Here is a 21,653-nt window from a genome sequence, read left to right on the forward strand (position 1 = left end):
CTGGGCCAACAACTCCTCTTCTTCATCATGTGACACAGCCTGTTGTCCCAGCAGGGGAGACTTTAGCCAGGGAGAAATCACTACCACTGAGGATTGGGGGAAATCAGTGGTTATCTGTGAGACAACTGCAGGAAACAGACAGAAATGTTTTAGGGGAAGGGCGTGTTACTCAGAGGGAATCTGAATTAGCTTGGGTGTGCACGTAAATAATTCGCTTGAGTGTCTAGGCAATGAATTCCTCTTTCTGTCTACCCGAGAGTCTACTGCATACCAGCTACCAATTGTGCTTTCTCTGATCTCCTCAATGAAATTCAATCTGCTCCTCTCTCTCTTTCACCCCTCCTTTGCCAGTTCAGCAGGATTCTTCTGAGAACACGGCCACACAAATTATCATCTGATAGCCTGACTTCTACTGTAGCCCACAAGCTATCCATGACATAATTCATAAGGCAGAAAACGCCCTTCCCTGCCAGCATCCCAATTTAATAAACACACCCCTGTCATCATTTTTGCCTGTTCTTTTCCACCTGTGCTTGAGGAATGCACAAACAGTACATTTTATTAATTGGCCCGATGTCATACTCTTAGGAGACATTTCCCCCCACACCCAGTTTTATAGTCTTTCAAAAGTAAACCATCATCGTTCAAAAGCTGAGGCTTTATGTTTCATTAGTGCCGAGATGGATGGATATTACTTTTTTCAGGAGGCCATTTGAAACACCTGCTCATGATTACATCCCTAGCTCCATTTCTGTACTTAAAATTATTCGGATGCTCACTTTACAGTAATGGTGCCTCCTTAATACCCTTGAAGTCACTGAAGGCATCATATGACTAAAGGTGCTTAGGTGGGAGGGAGCAGGAACACTTGACGAACCATCAGCACACACAGCTTAGAGATCCTGGGTCAGGGACCGACGCTGTTGCTTTAACTCTAAGTGGTTGGTTCAACTGGGAGCCGGCTGGTCTGGAGATGGACGTAACAGTTAGAGATCTACAGTTTATGGTTCAGAGAAAGCTCTAAGCACAGCTCTCCTTCCTAGCTCCCATGGCTAGCTCCTATTTTGCCCTTAGGAAGTGAGAAGAAGGGTGGTAGGATGGCTCAGTCAATAAAGCATTTACTCTAGAGAACCTGATTCCTGACCCTCAGAATCCACATTAAAAAGTCAAGTCTAGTCTGGTAACATGCTTATAATTCCACCTCTAGAAAAGCAGAGATAGACAGATCTCAGGGACCCACTGAACAGGCAGCCTAGCCCTACTTGGTGAGTTTCAGGCCAACAAAGAGAACCTGTCTCAAAAACAAGGTGGTGGTACCTGAGAAACTATACCCAAGGTTGTCCTTTAGCCTGCAAACTCTCTCTCCCTCTCTCTCTCTCTCTCTCTCTCTCTCTCTCTCTCTCTCTCTGTCTCTCTCTCTCTCTCTCACACACACACACACACACACACACACACACACACACACACACACCAGCCCAGGTAGGAACATGTATACACAAATAAATATGAGTGAAAATCAAGTTTCAAAGGAAATGGAACAAGCTCTCGCACCATACTACTTAAACCTGCAACAAACATCCCAAAGTAAGCAAACAAAAAGCCACTAGCTAGTGAAGGATGCTTCCAAAGGGTGGAGGTCAGTGAAATTGTTTTGCAAGGTGATGCAGAGAACAAAGCCTTGAAGGAGGCACCAGTAATCCTAAATTCTGTTCTTCATCTCACTCTGACTTCTGTCTGACCCTGGACAAGTCACTTTAGCCTTTAGCATCCTTGGTTTTCTTCTTGGTAAAATGAAGGTGGTTATCTGTTAAGAATAAAACAATAAGTCTCCGCTTTGAGAGGGTAAAAGAGATGTAGATAAGGGAAGTGGGCTGGGGGAAAGCAGTCAAGGCTGCCCAGTGCATGCACTGTTGCCTCAGCACTAACCAGTATCTTTAAGAGGGAGGCGTGGGGCCAGATGTTCCAATTTGACAAGAATTAAAACTATCCTACTTTTGAATTCTTAATAACTAACTAATGTTATCATTTAATAACTAACAATTAGTATTTAAACACAGAAGGGAGGAGAGAGAGAAGAAAAGACATGGAGGAAGAGTATTGCCCATGCTTACCATTGAGGTCTCTTGATGGGAACGCATGCAGGCATCCTCTTAGCTCAAATGCTCCCTCTGTGAGGATACATATTACTGTAACAGCTGGGACAGCATAGCATCCCCAGACAGAAGGAAAACTCTTTCTTCTGCTTTGTTTACTAGTCTACAAAGAATCTTGTTCAAAATGGTGACATTTCACTGCATATCAAGGGTTAGCTATTGCTGAAGAGGTCACTATGCCCCCATGTCCTTCCCACTCATCAAACCCTTACTTTACTTCTTTACAGGAAGAATGTAAGGGAAGACATGTTCAGAACTTGAGTAATGACAGTGCAGCAATGTAAAAATCTGATTTTCTACAAAGTAGCCATAGATAACCACCCACTCATTTAGACACTTCAAATGCATGCACAAATATCTCCTCGGCCAATTGAACTCTTTTTGGTGATGTGTGGGAATGGACCTACATGCTAAATCATGTTGATTTGGGCAATAATACTTCTATCTTTCCATTGAAAAAATCCTGTTTCAAATGCCTTTTTAAGACTCTAGACTCTGTCAACCAGCTTCTGCTTCTGCATTACCACCCTTCCTTCTCACAGCTCGTCTTCACCTCTTCTTCACCTTGTGAGACCTGTAGAGTCTTCATCATTCTGGGCCTTTTCCCACCTCATTTACAGGTAGCCTGGTTGAGCAACACAGCACATCTCTATTTATATCCTGTTTGTCAGACACTGGGAGGAAAGTCCCTTCTGTGGCTCATCTTTCTACATTTCTAGAAAAGAAATCATGGTTTACATTCATGCACGATCTTCCCTGCATGGCCCATGCACTTGGAGCTCCTAGGTTCAGATTAATGTCTCTGGATTTCAGATCTGAGGGATGACAAAGGCAGATTTATTTCTTAGAATCTCGCATGATCCAAAGAGGCTGGAACTTGGAACACTGTAGCTCATGGTAATCGCCCCCTCCCTCCCATTTTTCTCTCCATTCATAAATACTAAGATTTTCTTTGGCGGGATATTTATGGGTACATTTATTGATGCTTCTTCTTTAAGCAATGGCTTTATGGAAGATGTACAGTTGTGGAGGGAGGCAGCATCACATCTAACTGCTCTCAGGATTCTAATTCCTACAAAAGCATGGGTTTGGGACCAAGGGACCTGAATCGTGCTTACCTGTGGTAATGTGAAACATTGGTATATATGTGTGTGCTTCATCTTCCAGTCAAGCCACTCAGGCAAATTTGTGGGGACTGTGTGCAAGAATACTCGAAAGGGCTTCAGGAATGGGGTTATTGTCACTGTGGTTCATCCAGAGTTTCAGGTTCTATTTACTTTGAATTTAAGGCCAATTGTGGCATCAGTTTCTCTATTTCTTTCCCCTGTGGCAAAATGCTGTGTCCTCACAATGCTAGAGTGCAGAGACCCTGTCAGCTTGCATGCGCTAACACTTTATTATCTAATGATCTAATATGCAACAAGGCAGAGTGCCGGTGCTCATCATCCTGACACAGAATGCCGGGAGAAGTGACTAAATTACTTTATGTACCATTAGCGCTAGCAGCTATGGTGAACTCACCGGCAGCGTTTATGCAAATGCCTGTGAATACACTCTAGTGGCTTTGTCAGGGAGCTGTCTGACAAGCAGTTTAAATGCTCATTTTTAGGATATATATATATATATATATATATATATATATATATATATATATATATAAATAAATTTGGACATGCATGTTTTTCCTCCCTTTTTTGTTCCTTTCCTTTTGGAGGCTCTTGGAGGTCTTTTATCCCATGTGGCAAGTGAGAAAAGGAGAGCAGATTCGAGAACTCCTATCTGTAGGGTCTTTTCTAGGAGTGAGGGCAAGGCTCTGTTCTAGTGGTATTTTTTTTACATATAAGGCTTGGGAAAAGATGACAATGACAGCCACAAGCCCAGCTCTTAGGAGTTTGAGCAGCCATTCTATGTGTTTTTGAGAAAAAAAAAAGATGAAGATATTGAGTCTTTTATAAAAAAGCATTTTAATGGTCAGGAGTTATGACCTGAGGTCCTATGTTGCTTTGTGGTTCACACAGAGATTAAAAACAAAAACAAAAATAAAACTTACTAAGAATGGTAAGTGATGAATATTTAGCTTTTGTGGGCATTAGATACGAATGAATGAAATTTCCCTTCAAAGTCATTACAAAGATATGAAACGTGAACATACTAGGATCCCCAAATAACAGAAATAAACAAAAGTGGGCTTTGGTTGAACTACAAATATTCTGGAGACTAAAGAATGCTGACAGGCTCACTGGGCCATGTCCCCAGCGGCAATTACAGCTTCAGAAGGATAGAAGTAGGTCTGTACCATCACCAGTCAGTTCTGACCTTTTGGTCCCATCTCCCTGGCAATATGGTGTTACTCTGGCTCCTTAGCATATGACCTTCTTAAAGCCTTCTGCTTCAGGCTGGGCAGTGTTTGCTTATGTTGTTTGCCCCTGGGTGTTCAGCCTCATTGAGTTCCTTCCCTCTGCCCAGCTGCATTTAAATTTGTTGTGGATTTGTGGAGAAAGATGATTTGAGGGTAGAGAGTTACCCCAGATAGAGAAAAAAACAAAAAACAAAAAACAAAAACAAAACAAAACAAAAAAACACCCTGTGTGATAGAGCCCTGGGGCATATAGAAGAATCCTTGTGCCCTGTAAAGTATTTTGAAAGACCCAGTTGTCTGGATGGGGAACTGGAGTCTAGTCCTGACTTTGGCTTTGACTAGTTATGTGACTTTGGGTAGATCCTTTTGCTTATGTGGACTTTAGGTACATATTTGCCCAAAGGGAGCTTAGTTGGGCCATTTCTAGACTCCTATGCTGCTCTGAACTAAAGCCATTGACATGTCAATGAATAAGGTATATAATGTATTGGTAAAGTGGATTTCAAATCATTTACTCATTTTAAACATCTACCAGATGCCACTTCACTATGTATAGTAGCATAAGTAGACATGGCTATTGGTGAAACTATTAAGGCCATTCCACGTAGTTAAAAGGGAGGTTTATTTTGTGGGGTAATTTACAAATGAAGGGATAGGTTGCAGGGTCTGGGAACGGTATGGCGCAGTCCGGCAGTGTCCTCTGGAGAACTCTGCTCCGTCTACCTCCAGCATTCAGGGTCCCGGAACCAAGAGAAGCCTCTCCTCTCCATCCTGGGTCTTCAGCTTCCTCCCTCAGCCCTGCCTTGTGGGCGTGACCATTACCGAAGCCTCAGTGGGGGTTGGAACTTCAGGCCAAGGCTGGGATGGCTACCCACTACACATGGCCCTTGTCTTGATGGACTTTATTATATAAATGAGAGAGAGAAGAAATGAAATTGATGACTAAATAATTACAGCAGAGCATAGGCAGCTAGACAAAGCGATTGTTAGGGGTCAGGGAAACCTTCAAGAATTTCTCACTTATGTGCAAACTTGAGAGACTTTTACAAGAAAAAGAAATAGTATGTACAAAGATGTTAGGCTTAGATGACTTGGAATGAAGGCTGTCAAGGCTGCAAGGGACTCACGCAGCCCTAAGCTGGCTGGTCAAGCCTTGGCCCTGGGCAATTTTGAGAGTGTATGGAGGGCCAACAGGGCTTTGATGAACTCAGTGTCAATTATGTGGCCTCTTCCTGTCTCATGAAAGCCTGGGGCAAGATGGTGCAGAGTTGCTTATAACTTTGCTCTTTGCTCTTTCCTGCCGGGCTTCCAAAGCTCACCAGGGAGTTGGCTGCACCTTGGAGCTGTCTCCCTGATTACTACTCAATCTATCAGGAGTGGGAGTGTTTGATACTGACAGCCCAGCACTTTTTGAGAGTTCTTTTTTCCAGATGGTTTTGTGTTTTGAACTTACTTTCTCCTAAGTTGCATAGAAAGAATTTCCTTCTTGACTTAGCTGTAAACATATAGACCTTTGCCTATCAAAGGATGGACTGCAGAGTTTTTGACCTACAAGATATATATTGCTTACCAGCCTCCTTCTCCCCCATCAGAGAAGAAACCAAAATCATTGAATCAGTAAAAATGGTGTAAAATGATTGAGAAAAATGTACCTTCTCAAGTCAGTAACTTATAAAAAATCACAAGAATAAGTAGAAATGGACCTGGGATTTGATCCTATGTTTCCCTAACTATATGAAAATGAAAAATGAATTTGTTCACTGAGCCCCTTTATTCAAGCACATAGTACTCCAGATATCTGTTGTAAAGACAAGGAAACCAGGGTTAAGAAGAAAAAGGCATTTTCCCAGAGCCATATAGCATTGAAGTTGATGATTGAGGGATCAAATCCCCAAAACCGTGACTCTGGGATCTTTGCTCTCTGCTGGTACTCTATGCAATTTTGTTAAATTAATTTAATCGCCTACTCAATTGCAATTCTTTTCCTTTCCTCCATACAGTTTAAAGCATTTGTGCTGGTATCTTAAATTTCCTAAAATTAGCCCAGAGCATGTATTTCTTAAGAGAGGAAGAGAGAGAGTGTATGTGTATTTCCCTTATAGTTAATTTTCCTTCATAGCTCCCCTTTCCAATGGCAGGAACCCACTCTGCTAGTCACACTTTAAAAACACTGATTCTATTTGATTACTGGTATAATATAGTTTGTTTTTATGTGTAAGCCTGTGTGCGCATGGGCACATGCATAGCACATTTGTGCTAGTCACCAGGATGGCCAGTAGAGGGCATCAGAACCCTTGGCACTGGGGTTACAGGTAGCCATGAGCCTCCTGACTGAGTGTTGGGACCTGAACTGGAGTCCCCTAGAAAAGCCACCTCTCCATCCCTTGATGTGTTTTCTATAACATTAGCAAGATGACCAGATTAGCAATACCTTATACATTGGTAGAGATATTCTGTCATCTGTTTCTAAGTCATTTGTGGGTCCTGTGGAATATGAGGTGGGGAGGAAGACCATGAGAAAACCATGAGGGAGTCGGATAACTCTGATGACAAGAACCGTACGGTTAGCCGTACGGTTAGGAAACTTCATGCTAGGAACAATATTAGAAAATGATGGGCTCAAAGCTTTCTTATAAGAATGTCTTGGCCAACTGGTCAGCTGTGGGAAACTTCCAGTATTTATTATTTGGTTGGATCTAATAAATGAGTGAGCGGTACTTATTTTAATAAGCTCACTATGGTGTTTTTATTGGAAGTGGGGTAGGGGGTTCTGTTTTGTTGAAGAACAATTTTGAAGCCTTTTTGTTCTTGTTGTTCTGTCTTTGTTCAATCATGCATCCCAATTACAATTGTGTTCATTTGTATAGTTCATTGTTCCCACCAGGACCCTCTCTGTTCTTGTTATTCTTAGGAGCCTCCTTTTACAGGAGAATTCAAAAGGATCTGGGAAGTGGCAACTTGCAAATAGACATTTCCATATTCTCTTCTTAAGCCCCTGTTTTTAATATGATATATAGGAGGAATGGCCAGTAGTCGGGTTTGAAGTATTTTTTTTTAAAGATTCACTTTATTTAAATATGTGTTTTCTTATTGCATGTGCTTCTATATGTGGGTATGTGCACATGAGTTTGGGTGTCTGAGGAGACCAGAGACTTCAGGCTTCTCTGGAGCTGTGGTTAAGTGCAGCTGTGAGCTGTCTGATGAACTGAGAACTGAACTCAGGTCCTCTGCTAGAGCTCTGTGTGCTCTGAAACACTGGACTGTCTCTCCAACCTCTAATTTTCCTCTATTTTTTTTTCAGTTATACTTACAGAAATACACTAAAATGAAGTTCTCTGCTGCTTCTCTGTTCATCTGTTTGAGGATGAACTTAGATTTCTCTGGGCCTTCGTCCCCTCCACACTTAAGTGGAGGTTTGGTAGAGTCCTTCATGCTCTGGTGGTCCTGTGATAATGTTTCTGACTTCTTGAGGAACTACACACACAGCTTTGGGGGGTGCTACCCAAATGCTGAGGAGACAGTTCTTCTGCAGAGTTAGACCTACAGGCTAGCTAGCATAACTGAAATGGCAAGCTTCAGGCTCAGTGAGAGATACTGTCTCAGAGGAACAAGGCAGAGTGATAGAGGAAAACAGCCAATGTCCTCCTTGAGCATTCATATGCATACGTACAGGCATGTACACCTGAGTGTGTGTCATGCGTGGGCATACACACACACACACACACACACACACACACACACACACACACACACCAAAGTCTCATTATGCAGCACAGGCCAGCTGGAAACTCATAATCCATCTGCCTTTGTCTCTGAATTCTCAGGTTATAGGTATATATCAGCTTGCATGTCTTAAGATATTTTAAAATAATTATATGCTTATCTTAATTTGTAAGGAAATAAAAATTACAACTACTACTTCAAGATCATGATTTCATAGACATTACTGTTTAGGGAAAGACCAAACTTACAGAAACAGTTAGATGTTATAAATAAAAACAATAGTTAAATAAAACCAAGTAAATAATTGCCTAGGTGGTACTAGAATGGAGCAAAACCAAGACTTAAGTTTAAAGCATACTGTTAGAAAGGGCTTTAATGATTGAAAAAAAAAATCATTCAACTTAACAGGAAACATCCATTTTTCCTTTTCCCAAACAGATACTGGTTTGTTGTTGTTAGTTTTTCTGTTTGCTTGTTTTGTTTTGTTTTTTTGTTTGTTTGTTTAAAGAACACCTTTTAGGTTCACTTTGCCATTAAGGTAGACTTATCGTCCCAAAAAGATTTGGAAAATCAAAACCTCTCCCAAGCTGTTAACTCTGCTTTATTTTTAAACAAACAATAGCTGCATGTCAGAAAGCAGAAAGGAACCTGCATCAAGAACATGCATGGGCCAGGGTCCACCCAGACAGCCCATTATGATAATGCACCCAAACCAGCTGGACACTGAGCAAAGCTGACACTGTGTTGTCAAGGGCGGCATCACCCATCAATTTCTGAGATAGGATTTGAGTTCAAATGGCAGAAGAGGAGCAATTCTGTTGAAGCTGATGCATAGGGGAAGGGAGGGGAAGGCAGGAACCAGCAAGGCCTAAAGGCAGGAAGTCCTGGGACTTCCGGAAGCTGGTGGCCCTGTTTTTGTCATCTGGCTGCTACCTTCCCTTCTAACTTTAACATCTGTTAGCGAGACCCACCTGGGTCCTTGCATGATTAGAGCCTTCTTCACTGGTAGGGGATAAGGCTGCATGTGGGTTACCGATACTAATTTTAACTCCCAAGAGAACAGGGTACCAGCTGCCGGCCTAGAGGCCAGCTCAGCCCAGGAAACGAGATGCCACATTGGCCTCTTATCCATGGAGGAAGCACATTGTGGGTAGAGTGGCAATTGTTTATTTTGTTTGGTTTTTGTTCTTTGGAGACAGGGTCTCACTTAACTCAGGCTGGCCTCAAACTTGCTCTGTAGCCAAAGCTTGAACTCCTTGTTCCTCCTGCCCTTACCTTCTAGATGCTGAGATCAGAGTCGGGAGCTGCCTGACTTTGTAGTGGCAGTTATTAATGCAGGCTGGAAGAAGAATTCTCAACTTTCAACCCAGCCACGTCAGTTCTTTTGCAGGGCAGTACCATTGGTGACTGCTCTTTTGCTTCTCATTCAGTTGTTTATCTGGCCAACAAATATTTATTGGCTCTCCGCCTACTATATTAGACAAGAGGGGTGCCAAGGCGAACAAAGCAGGGCCAGGCATGAGGCACGCAGCTACATGCATATGCTAATTCCTGTACAGAAATAATTGTTTAAATGGCAGTGGTTGAGAAAGGTGGGTTGTGAGAGAGAAATACAGACCGCCAGGAAGGCTGACTGCAAGGGAGCCAGTCAAATCCGAGAAGGCAGGGAAGCTTCATTTTCAATTTCAAATGAGTAGCTGTGAGTGAGATAAAGAGGAAAAACGTCAGGCAGAAGGGTATGTTGTTCAACTACCACATGAGAATAGACCACTAGAAATGTAAGGGGGTTGGGTTGATGGGAAAGGTGGCTTAAGTCTAAGCATTGTTTCTGAGGAGTAAACTTGGAGATTTTACATGAGTCAGTTGCTCTTGTTGGTTGGACATGGAAGTCCGTTGTTTCCTATTAATCTTGTGAGTAATGCTGCCGCTCATAGTCTGGACGACTGCACATGATAGATTCAGATCTGTGTCTCCAGGGAGGATAGTGTGGCTGCTGAGATAGTACTCATGGGGTGTCAGGTCCAGCGATGGGCGTTTGGACTTTTTTAAGTGCTCTTGATAGCCAGCGGAGGACAGTGCAGTTACAACAGCCACTTAAAAATAAGGGAAACTGAGGCCAATTAGTAAGGATTTTGGTGTGGCTAAACAAAGAGTTAAGTTTGTTTGTTTCTGCAACCTTTAGACGTCCAAGATGCTGACACTGGCGTCATGGCTACTGTTCTTTCCAACTGTTTAGTCAATGCTACTCTATCTCCACATTGGACTTCAGAGGTGGAGAGAGTCTCTTGCGATTTGAGCCTGTAATAGAAAACTTGCTCCAGTTGAAGCAGATTGACGACATTACTCAAAGGCAAACTGAAAAGCCAGGCCTATGCTCGATCCCAAGGGTGAAGTACTTGGCTCGAGCCGTGACACACGGGAAGGCGCTTTTCTGGGTTAAGATAAAAACTCCTGGTATCACGTCTCGCTATCAGGCATCCCCATCTCCTGCTCCCTGGGCCAGTATTGCAACCTGAAATACTCAGTGGGCAGAAATGAAACTTTATAGAATTTGGGTGATCATCATCCTTATCAGATGAATATGACGCCATCAGCAGCATTTTAGCAACCTTGTGCGTGGGGGGTGGGCAGACAGTCGGAGGATTGTAGGACTGTGTGGCTTCACTGCCAGCCTGCCACATGCAAGTTGGCAGGAGGATGATCCAGCCATTAAAATCCTTCTGTAACATATGTGCAGGCCAGTCATATCAGAAACCATGATGTGGGAACCAGACCAGACAGGCACCAGGGCAGGAAGAGAAAAGTGAAACACAAAGGTCATACTCTCTAGACCATGGGGCACACAAATAGACCTCCATCCACTGAACACATATCTGCTCATCACTAAACGTGAAAGCAGAACTTGGTTATTAATATGATTCTTATCCCAATCTGTGCAATTGGTCAATATTTTCTACATGAACACACGTTCTTATGAGCCTGGCTTATTTGAGGGTTGTAAACAGCAAGGTCCCAGCTGTTTGAAACCACATTCTTTATCTGCAGTTCTAGTCTAGAATGACATTGGGAACATGGACAGGGAGGGGTTCATGTTTAAGATGTCAGCACACCAGTCGCTTCCGTTGACCTTGGGACAAAGTAATAAAAATGTCATGATATCTCCCTTTGTAAAACATGAATGAGTAGCAACACGGTTTATCATTAAGATGAACATGTGTGTTATAAATGAGAATTTCCTTCCCCTTCTCTTCCTCTACTTCCTCCTCCTCCTCCTCCTCCTGCTCCTCCTCCTTTTTTGAGTGCTGGAGATCAAACCCAGGGCCTTGAGTCTATTAGGCAATCACGCCATCACTGAGCTTGACCCCGAACCCTTCCTTGTAGATTCTTTCTTCTGTTGGAGCATGGTTGGGGAAACCAAAGGCCACCGATCCATGCTTGTGCTCAGCCAGCAGCATGCACTTTAGACCCATCCCCCATGGGAGGGTGGGAGAAGGAGTACGTTCCAGCCAGCCTTAATGTGCTTTCTCATTTCTTGACCAAGGAGAAAAGCACATCTTTGGTAAGCTCTGCTGCTGGCTGAGTCACTGAACCGACAGTGTTCTTCCAGGAACTATCATGTGCAGCAAATCTATAAAGCCAGGCCTCAAATTGCTCTCCCTTTCAACTTTGGCAGGCTTCTAGAAGGTCTTTTTGATTTGTTTGGTCTGTGGAACTCAATCCTTGTTGGCAAAAAAAATAAAGGTGGTGGAAATAGAAAATATCTTGAAACTATTGTGTCAGGTTAGTCTATTTGTTAATAATGCTTTAGAATTTTCTTCATGAAAAATTCTCTAAGGAAGATCATCAAAATCCACACTGTCCAGATTTCAAATGAAAGACAAGGGACACTGGTCTCTATCTGGTAAATTCCTCAGAGTGCTGGTATCCCTTGTGTTAGATGTACAAATTCAGGGTGTGTGGAGTGGCCCAATTTGTAACAATAGAGATGTTTCTAAGCCTGGAAGCTTGGCAGCATTTTCAATGTTACTGTGTTTAAATTGGCGCCTGATATATTATGCAAGGATGTCGTTTTCTGAACTTGGAAATAGAAGAAGGAAATAGAGAGATTTTACTGTAGTTCATATGTGGGTCTGTGTCTTAGGGGGGAAATAACTTTACTTGGAAAGAGAGTAGTAACACTCTGTAAAGTTAATAAATATCCACCCTCTATATTGGGGACAAGGAATTACACAACTAAGATTTTATGGAACGTTGGCTGTATTTATAGGACCAAAGAGATTATTTTAGCCAAACAGGACAGATATTTCAGATAAGCATCAAAACTGGAAGGGAGGTTTGGCTTCATCAATCAAAGCAGACTTTGAAAATCTCAAGTACAAATGTCTCTGAGCTATAGCTTCCTCTTCTATGCAGTAGAATAATCTCGGCTGGCCCACCGCTCAAGGTTAACATGAATGGCAAAGACCTTTGAGTACTAACCAGTACTCTAAAATCATTAAGTGCCAAGTACTGTGATCATCCATCAGTGTGCCAATGGACAAGGTTCCTGTCTGCATGAGAAGTGTTGGCTGGTCAGGCTGATTAACACAAGCTCCTTCCTCTCTGCACACATGCACACACACACACACACACACACACACACACACACACACACACACCGTGCACAGGAATGTGTATATAAACAGGCATTAAGGTTACATTTCAGTAAGAACAAGGGGAAGAATGAAGGAAGAAGACAGAAGGACTTGAGAATGGTTCAAGTTTTCTGAACTATGCTAGAAACCGCCAGCTTCACACAGAAGTTGGGTCTTTTCGGTGAAGAACTGTTGGACTGTGTGGAAACAAGTGGTATAACTTTCCTGAGAAAGAAAAGCTAGGAACATTTGAGGACTGTGGACTTGTGGGGTTGCCAGCATGGTCTGCATTTGCATTTATGCATGGCGCCCCCCCATCTTCTTGAGATGAATCCTTTTCCTTCTCATCTTTCTTATTCCTATCTTGCATCTATTGCCCCCCTTACTCTGTACATAAGAGTTCATATGAATTCACCGTAGCCTCATGAAGTGGGCGTTTTAATAATTACCATCCTCAATTAAAATAGCAGAAGCTGAGAGTTAAGAAAAGGAATTTGCACCTGCAGTAAACTGTAGAGCTGACCCTGGAGCTGAGGCCCCTTGGATCCACAGGCAGTGTTGCATCTGAGCTCAGTGCTAGCTCTAGGGTAGGGGGAGTCAGGCAGACTCAGTCGGGTGAAAGCTGACATCTGAATGAGGTTCCTGTAGCTTTAAGGAACAACTGGACCTTGAGCACAATGATCAGGCAGTAGAAATGACTTGGAAAAGGCAAATATCTTTCTTCACAGTTCTGACAGGGCAGTCCAGATCCTGAATAGTCATGGAGGAAGTTGAGTCAGTACCTCAGAAAGCTTACAGAGAAATGGAATTCCCACTCTTTGCTCATCATGGACAGATAAGGTTGATGCTCTGCATTTCTGTGCTTGTGACGTCATGGATCATCACCACGGAAACATCTGTGCTGTAACAAATGCTGGCTTGCAGCACCACTGGCTATGGTAGGGAGGAGAGGAAACGGGTTCAGCATGATAAAGCTCTTAGTCATGAAAGTTCACTCCAACTCACTTGCCATGGCAGCTGTACTTGCAGAGAGAAATACAAGTGGAGTTATTTGCAAAAGCAAAAAGAAGCATGGCCTGTGCCTTGTTAAAAGCTGGGCAAGGTTGATTTTGAAATGCAGCTCACATACAAAACAGGGGTTCTTTAAAAAGCCACCATCTATGCTACCTTGCATGATGATGGTAGAAATCCTTCAACGTTCTTATATAGAAACTGTGTGCATACAAAAGAAGGCAAGCAAGGGAACTCCCATGGTGTCTCGTGGGGGAGGTGGGAATATAAGGCAGAACCAGAAACGGCTATGACTAGGGTTTGCATTTATTGTTTGACGAGTCAGGGGCAGCATTAGTCACTGCAGAACTGAATTGCCAAGGATTGATTCCTAACGTGAGGAGGATTTATATGCTCTGTGCCCTGGTGGATCATGGATGGGATCTAGCCTCCAGCCCTATGTAGCTTTAGGCTATGGTTTATAATATTTTAAACTCACAAGAGGGAGGCATAGTAGATGGGGGTGGTGGTAGATGAGTGACACAATTAAGAACAGAGTAAAATGGCATGCACATGTCAAAATGCCCCAGTGAACCTCATTATTTTATTTACTAACTTGGGTTAGAATTTAGGTAGAAATTTGTTGCGGACAAAAATAAGATTGCATAGAAAAATCTAGATGGCAAATTTTCTTTATAAACTAAAGAGCTGCTAGTGTGGGGGTCCATATACTCAAAGAACAGTAGTTACATCAAATTTAACAGTGTCCTTTTCCTGTTACATTAACTCTCTGCCTGGTCCTGTGAGGGTTCGCTTTGTAGTCCTTCTTGGCAGGATCTGAAGGTATCACTCCCAGCAGATCTCCTGGAATATGCAGAGTACTTTATACCTGGCATCTCTGATTACCAGTTATCTAAACTTGGTCCCCAAACCCATGCTGTCCAATAGAGTCTTGTGAAGATGAAGGGGTTCTACTAATGTGCTGATTGTAGCTCCGGCAATAGAACTGAGTAAAGAATTTTTCATATTAATAAATTAAACATTGAAGCAGTTATTTGTGGATAGTGGTTACTGCATTGGGCAAAGCAGGTTAAATAATGGTGTTGGTAGATTTCCAGTTAACTAGCCTCATTTATGATAAAATGTGAAGGATAGACTCTGGGACTATGTACGTGCACATGTCCATGTTCCAAGAGTAGATGGTGTGTGTGTAGTGGGGGCAGGGGAAACCACTCCTTATCACCTGACTAGAACTTTTATCAGCTGAAGGAATCAAAGAACCTCTTCTGAGGTGTTTACCCACACATTCCCACCAACACACTGAAGTTTGGGTGCAAAGTTTCACTGTTCTCCGCTATCCAGCTGTTCAGTTAAGGATATAATAATGATGTCCATATGGGGAAAGGCAAACATCATTTGATGCTCTGCTGAATCCCACCATTTGTGAGTCCCACTGTGACAAAGGATATATGGGATGTCCCCAGATGGGTGCTAGATGACTCTGTCTCCACCTTTAGGGCCATGCCCATCACAGGTTGTTGCCTCTCATCACAAACATATTAAACACATCTACTGATCATGAGGCTGTAAACATCTGATAAGAAAGGTTCTAAAAGATCTCCCCATTCGTACAACTAAGCCATGACTTCACCAGGCTTTGCCTGGACAGCTTGCCACAGCTCTTCTGTACCCTGTTGCCCATTGTCACTGTTGCAGAGGTGGTAGCTCCAGAACCACTCTCCAGGCATTGCCCCTTGGCGGGCCGTCCCGTGGCCCATGTCCTCAAAGTTTCTAGAACGGGACTTGTCCAGTTGAAAAGATGAGTTGGCCACTGTTTCTGAGATTATATGCAGGGGGCACCAAGTGAGCTCAGCTTGATTTATTCAAGATAAAGCTGTAAACTGCAGCCTCTCCCTGGCCTCATCCCAGCAAGAAAATTTCCCAAGAAACATAAAAAACCTAAAAGAATTGACAGTGAGAGTTGCAGCAACTAATTTGTTTAAAAAAATGACTAATACTAACCCTCTTGTAAGGAGGGGAGATGGAGAACAAAGCCCAGGTGACTGTCTCCTGCCTGAGTCATCCATTCAGAATTATGTGTCTTCTGTACGCATTGTCAAACTTTGTGGCAAGGCTGCCACACATCTTATCTCCCCTTTCTGCTTTTTCGGCCAAATGTCGCCATACACACCTAGAACGACAGTACATTGAATAAACCCTCAAATTCAATAAGGAGAAGAAACCCCAGGACAAAAACAAAGAGTAGATTCCACATGCTTTTAAACTTTTTCATATAGTTTTTCGTGTGAACAGAGCCAGACTAATGCAGGGCTAAATCACCTGCATACATGTCTCTTTTCCCTACACTCTGAGTCCAGCTCCCAGACACAAGGAAACTAAAAATTCATATTCGGACAAGAAAAGGCAAGCCTTGGTGAACAGATGGAGTGGAGTACAGCATAAAGGTTTAATCCTATCAGGCCGATTCCTGTATGGCCATCTGGATAATCGCACACACACACATTCAAGTCCTGTTAAAAATACGACTCCAGCCAAGATTAATGTCGCAGATTTTCCACTGGACATGTTCATATTTGACTTTATGATTTTCCAGGCTCAGGAAGATTGCTTGAGAATAAAGACTAGTGTATTCCTTGAAGACGTGGCTACATGATTTTTATTGTTGTTGTTGTTAAATCTGAAAACGGTTTCCCCTTCTCTTAATATTGAGTGTCTGTTTGGGGGAGGTGGTTTCCACTCCTTTGCTCCCTCAAACTTTTCATACTGTAGAGCAATTAGGAGAAGAGGTTAAAAAATAATTTTTTTGCAGCCAAGTTCCCCTTTTTTGGGGAAAAAAGAATTATTTACTCACTGTGCCATCAGAAGCAAGCACTTTCCCTATTTCTGCAACAAATACCACAATTGGATCCATGAATAATTCATTCAGAGGTTTCTCCCACCCTCCATGACTATTTCCCCCCTTACTTAGCAATGGAGTGGCTGACAATCACAGAGCAAGGGAAGGAGAGAGAAAGCTCATGGTGATATTTGCCTTTCACTGTTCCAGGATTAGAATTCTGTGCATTTTAATTTCAGGACTTACATGTGAGCTGCAAGGTGGAATGCAATGTATTCAAGCCCTCCTTGAGTTAACAAAATTCTGAGCTTCTGTGTGTATTTAACAAACAATTTTTGTATATTATGAAACAATGCTATGTTGCCTGTCATTAAATCCAAAAGCCTTCAACAATCTTTCAAGTGCAATTTAGAAGTTATAGGCACATCAAAATGTCAAGATTTTTTTTCACAGCTAAATTGTTAAACAGCCCTGAAGAGTGAACATGAACAGTTGTGGTTCTCAGTGAGACAGACTCAGAAATCCAGAAGCACTTGCCCTGGAATGTTCCAGAATATAATTGTGACCACACTTATATCCTTCTCTTGCTCAGGTGCTGTGTCCACTGATGGCTGAGGTACTTAGGAATTTCAGAAGAAACAAGAAAATCAAAATAAATAGGAAGTAGATAGGCCATGGGCTGGGTCTGTGATTGAGAAGTGGCTTCATTTGAGACATAGATGTCGTTTCTGAAGTGAAAGATAACCACCCTCCTGCCTCTGTAGGGACAGTCTTTGGAGCAATGTTTCCATCTAGTGACTGGGAGGTTTTTCCTTTCCTCCTTCACAGTGAGAGCCATTAATGCTGTCAGAGCAAAGGGCTTTTCTGCCAGATGAAGTCACTTTGGGATAAAGGATGCAAAGCATTCGAGGTCTCAATTTCCTCATCCAATATTTAATAGGTTTAATTGCATCTGGTGTTGAGAAATCTCTATATCATGGCTTACATTTCTCTTTAAAGTGACAGAGAGAGAGAGAGAGAGAGAGAGAGAGAGAGAGAGAGAGAGAGAGAGAGAGAGATGGGAGGGGGAGGGGAGAAGGAGATGGAGAGGGAGAGAGACACTCTTGTATATACAATACTATAATTCTTTGCAAAGTAACATCTAGATATTTTGCTAGACAAAGCAATAAATGCAGATCAATAACTAAATAAAATATACGCCATTAGCTGACAAAATCCTTAACTACACAGTGCAATTAGAGAGGACCAGCTTTAGGTAACTTGTCAGCACAGAACTGCTATAGCTTCAGGGACAGGCCGTCACATCTGGTTACTTACTAATGGAATTTGTTTGTTATGAATTGGGGGACATCTGTGGCAGTGTTTGCATCCTGCACATGGGATTGGCCCCCATGGGTAGTAGATGTCTGACCCAGGGTCATAGCAGCTACTAGCTTCTCAGGCATGCTGTTGGAGGACAACTGGCCCAAGAACAGACCTTGTGTGTGGTGAAGGTGGAGAGGGCTAGCCTTCCAATTAGTGTCAAACCCTGGTTTCGGTCCCCTTCTTCTCTCTAACTGCTTGTTTGGAAACACATAAAAGGAGCAGTTGGGGAAAATGATCATTTCACTTAAAAAAGTAGCAAATTGTTGAGACTGGGTTCAAATGGGACTCCTCCGTGGGCCAACCACTTCTGGAATGGGGTTACCCCCAAACACAGCATTACTAAAACCCTGCAGATGAAGAGGAGAGAGGTTTTATGAGCACACAAAGGTGCCATCAGAAGGAGCCCAGCTTAGGCTGGCAAGATAATTCATCAGGTAGAGGTGCTCACGCCAAGATTACAACCTGAGTTTGATTCCCTGCCCCCACATGGTGGGAGGGAAGAACAGATTCCCACAAGTTGTCCTCAGACCTCTGTATGTACACCCTGGCATGTGCATACTCCCCATAAACAAACAAACGTTAAAAATTAAATTGAAAAGTAAAGGAGTCCAGTTCATGGGTTTTGCATTTTCTGACAAGCTTCAAACATTGGAGCATTAGCAGTAAAGCCATTTTCTCTGAAACAGTTCTGATATATTTCCCAATGAATATCCATTCCAGAAAATAAAAGTCTTAAAAATGAAGGCAAGACAAGAACAGCAACTCACTTTACTTTGGGATGGTCTGATGTGAAACCTACCTGTTCAGTCCATTTGGCTGAACATGGTACCACGCAGCTAAACCACAAACTCGTTGGAAGGCTCTACAATCCATGGAAAATCTAAGTAATGAGTGTACAGGGCACCTTACTAACTAAATGAACTCCAATGAACAGGAAGCTAATGACAATAACAGGAAATGATTACGGCAGAAACTAGTGTAGGTAGCTGACACAAGTAGGCACTTTGTGTGTCACGTCTGTGGAGTCTCAGCCACTGGCAGCTACTACAGTCTTCATGGAGCAAGTGACTGGAGGTGCACTAAATGGTAGATGGGGAATGCTGGAACTGATGTCAAAGGATGTCATCAGTGTCTACTCAGATGCCAATAAAAGCTGGTGCCATCCCTGTTACCTCGTTTGGGAGCCTCAGGTACCTGGTTTTTAGAGTCGCTTATTTATAGAGGGCTGTTTGATAGAATGTTAGAAAAAGGAATCCAGCATGTTTCATGTGTGGGCACAATGGAACCAGAGAGCAACCTTGTGCCCACTTCACAGTCCATAGTGAAGGCCACCTTGAGATCCAGACTGTGATTCAAAACTTCCTAAATTTGCACATTTTGCCAGTTGATAGATTATAGTATGTCCAGAATATCTAAAGGCAGAAAAGGAGGCAATGAAGCCAAATAACACATCTCTACTGAGGCTTCTGTCACGGGGCAACAATGGTGGCCAGACTCCCATTTTGGAAATGAGATATGATAAACTTTGAACCTGGGTCATATTTATAGCTACCCTAAATAAGTGAGGCATTGATCAGAGCACATAGAGATCTCAGAGGCAAAAGCAAGAGCAGCCCCAGGACCCTGCTGATCGACACACACACACATACCACTAATTCACCTCAATGGGAAGGCACCTCTGAGCTCAATTAACCCTTATTCCCAAGGCTGCTAATAAACCCCGAGGTAAACACGGCTCTCCAGACCCCGGCTTTCTATCAATGAAATAGGTCATTTCTATTGGAGGCCGAGCTTGTAAATTCACCTTGCTAATCAAGAGCCTGGTGCTCCTGGAGCAAGCAGGCAGGCAGGCACTGGAATCACGTAACACTGGTTCTCTAAGTCAGACCGATTTAAACCACTGAGGGCATTTGTGATTTCTTCTGCCTTCCGAGGTGATTTGAAGAAAATATATATGTTCCTGAGGTGGACGAGGTGATCAGAAATGTCCCCAGTGCAATTGTCTGCACACACGTTAGTTGCTAAATATGTACTGGAGGCTGAATGATTTCTCTCTCTCCAATTTTTTAAAAAAAAATTCCTGGCTTGCTTTTTCTTCTCCCAGCAGCCATTGTTCAAAAGCAAATTGGAAATCTGGTAATTAGGCCCTGACTCACGGTGTAGTATTAAAGTCCCAAGCCAAAGTTCAACACCCTGAAATGAAATTTAAACCAATTAATCTGTTAGATTTTTATCGCTTGTCCGTGTTTTCTCAGCAATTCCCCCAGCACGTGGCCTTTGATCAACTCTCATACAAACGCTAAAATGTGTGCCTGCTGCTAGCAAGACGGAATGACATTAACATGGTCCTCATAAAACAATCAGAGCAGAGAAGCCCTCAAACAGGCAGGGCATAGTAATATTTAATAAAAGCGCACACATAATCTTCAGAATTAGCATTTTGTGCCTTGCAGTACCTTTGGGAGAAGAGCTTTTATTTGTGGAGTGATCATTATAACAAAGAGGCGCTACCTAATAATTCCCACTTTAATTCTGCAATGTGCCAGGAGCATTTCAGAACCATTATGCTAAACTGGTGGGGTAATCATGTTATTGTCACAGTTTGAAGGAAGGAAAATCTCTACTTTGGTGGCTGGTGAGGGGTGGGAGAAGCATTAAAGAGAAGAAGAGGGAAAACTTTTATTTTTAATGAAATTTAGAACCAGAAATGGGTCTGTTGCCCTTGTGGACAGAGTGTGAAAATATGCTGATGGGAAGGAGTTTTTCATTAATTAAACCATGAATTTCCTACTAAAAAAAAAAAAAAAGCAGTCCTACCTTCAAATCTGCCCCTTCACTTCCCAAACCATAATGGTTTTTTTATTTGTTTGTTTTGTTTTGTGAAAGAATGCTATTGATTATCTCGGCTCATTATTGGACTCCCGTAAATGTCTTCACTCTCATATTCTGCTGAATCCAGCCACTGTGACCATTAAAACCATGCTCTTGCCCTGCTCTTGTGAGTAGATAGCATCAATGAAAGTGAGGCTCTAGCTGATTTGAAGGTTCTGCAGCATCCTTAGACAACTTACCAATGGGAAAGAGGGGAGGGAGGACCCAGGGACTCTAAGTAGCCCAGCTGATGTTAGGTGCTTGGCTGGGTCCTTTTTTGTATTGATTTGCTCTAAAAAGTACAAATGTCACCACATGTCCTGCTTCACTGAATTTTTTCCTCATAAATTGCTTTAATATATGCTCAGTAGAAAAGCTTCAAGCCATATAAACGTTAATAGAATAAAAATTAATAGCCCTCTTTTCCTGTCAAACTGAGTCCAGTCATATTCTTGTTTCCTGAGGACCCACTGTGGACCACTGATGTGCATCCTGTCTTCTAGACCTTTGTCTAGAACACCTGGTCACATGTCACCTGGAATTACACATACTCACAAATACTCATACACATAAAGTCTCATTATATATAATTTCTCAAATTAGCTGACACACTTTTCATTAGTTTGAATTGTTGTAATCTCCTTATTTTATACTTCCCTCAAGATTTTCCCTCTGAAATCCAGGAAGATAGCATTACATTG

General features: G+C 42.5%; 1 protein-coding gene across 6 annotated transcripts in view; it reads left to right on the top strand.

Annotated features, from left to right (window-relative positions):
* Nucleotides 1–21,653, top strand: part of Ebf1 (EBF transcription factor 1) — a 389,991-nt gene that overhangs the window by 267,858 nt on the left and 100,480 nt on the right. The gene's annotated exons all lie outside the window — the stretch shown is intronic.

The sequence above is a fragment of the Onychomys torridus genome, chromosome 8, assembly GCF_903995425.1.
Source record: "Onychomys torridus chromosome 8, mOncTor1.1, whole genome shotgun sequence".
Classification (NCBI taxonomy): domain Eukaryota; kingdom Metazoa; phylum Chordata; class Mammalia; order Rodentia; family Cricetidae; genus Onychomys; species Onychomys torridus.